General features: G+C 41.3%; 1 pseudogene; it reads right to left on the reverse strand.

The window, feature by feature from the left end:
• Nucleotides 1-921, reverse strand: LOC136319700 (olfactory receptor 5G29-like; annotated as a pseudogene).
• Nucleotides 922-1,149: the final 228 nt, after the last annotated feature.

Raw genomic sequence — 1,149 nt, forward strand, 5'->3', positions numbered from 1 at the left:
CTATTGCATTTTTCTTTCAAACTTCCTCCTAAATGTTGTTTTCACCTCCTTGTTTCTCAAGCCATAGGTAAAAGGGTTCAGCATGGAGGTGACCACAGTATAAAATAGAGAGATCGCTGTATTGCTGTCTAGAGAGGAACTTGAGTCAGGCTAAACATAGACGTAGAAAAGAGTTGCATGTAGGATGAAGACAGCTGCTAGGTGAGAGGAACAAGGGGAGAAAGCTTTGCACCTCTCATCAGCAGTCTGGATCTTCAGGATGGGCACCAGGGTACAACAAAGGAGATCATGCTGATCAGGCCACTGAGTGCTCTTATAGATCCAGCCGAGATGCAGAGCACTAACTTGTTGAGTCAGGTGTCTGCCCATGCTAGGGACAGCAGTGGTGAAATGTCACAGAAGTAGTGCTTGATAATATTTGGACCACAGAATGGTAAGTCAAACGCAAGAATTTAATGAGTTGTTGTGTTTAGAAGAGTCACGGCATAAGGCCCTGCCACCAGCTGCACACAGATCTTCTGGGACATGATGAGTGTATACAACAAGGGTTTATTGATGGCTGTGAAGCAGTCATATGCCATAGAAGCCAGGAAGAAACATTCAATCACCACAAAAATTAAAAATAAAAAAAAGAATCACATCTGTGCAGCACAATCCATGAAAGAGATGCCTCTTTTCTCTGGAGGCAATGGAGGAAGAGGAACAGGTATCTACAAGGGACAAATATATATACAAGGAAAACGTACATGGGTGTGTGGAGTCTGGGATCGACTTATATGAAAGTGATCATCCCTAAGTTGCCCCTCACTGTGACCAGAGAGACAAAGAGAAGCGTGACAAAAAGGATAATCTGCTGATTGAAGATGATCTGTGAGGCCAAGAGAAGAAATCCAGTCACTGCCATCTGATTACTACCTTCCATTTACTACCTTCCATCGGTCACGTGTAACCCGGTAAAAGAAAGAAAAGAATTTTTATTATAAAAATCTATCATTAACAGTCACAAAGAACAGTTTAAGCCAATGATAGATTATCTAATCAGGTCTATAATATACAATTATTGAAACATCATTGAACTGGGAGATAACATTTCTAGAGACTAGGTCTGGGCAATAGTGCAAAAAATTAGCATATACTTGGGCAATTCAC

This window comes from Saccopteryx bilineata, chromosome 1, assembly GCF_036850765.1.
Source record: "Saccopteryx bilineata isolate mSacBil1 chromosome 1, mSacBil1_pri_phased_curated, whole genome shotgun sequence".
NCBI lineage: Eukaryota > Metazoa > Chordata > Mammalia > Chiroptera > Emballonuridae > Saccopteryx > Saccopteryx bilineata.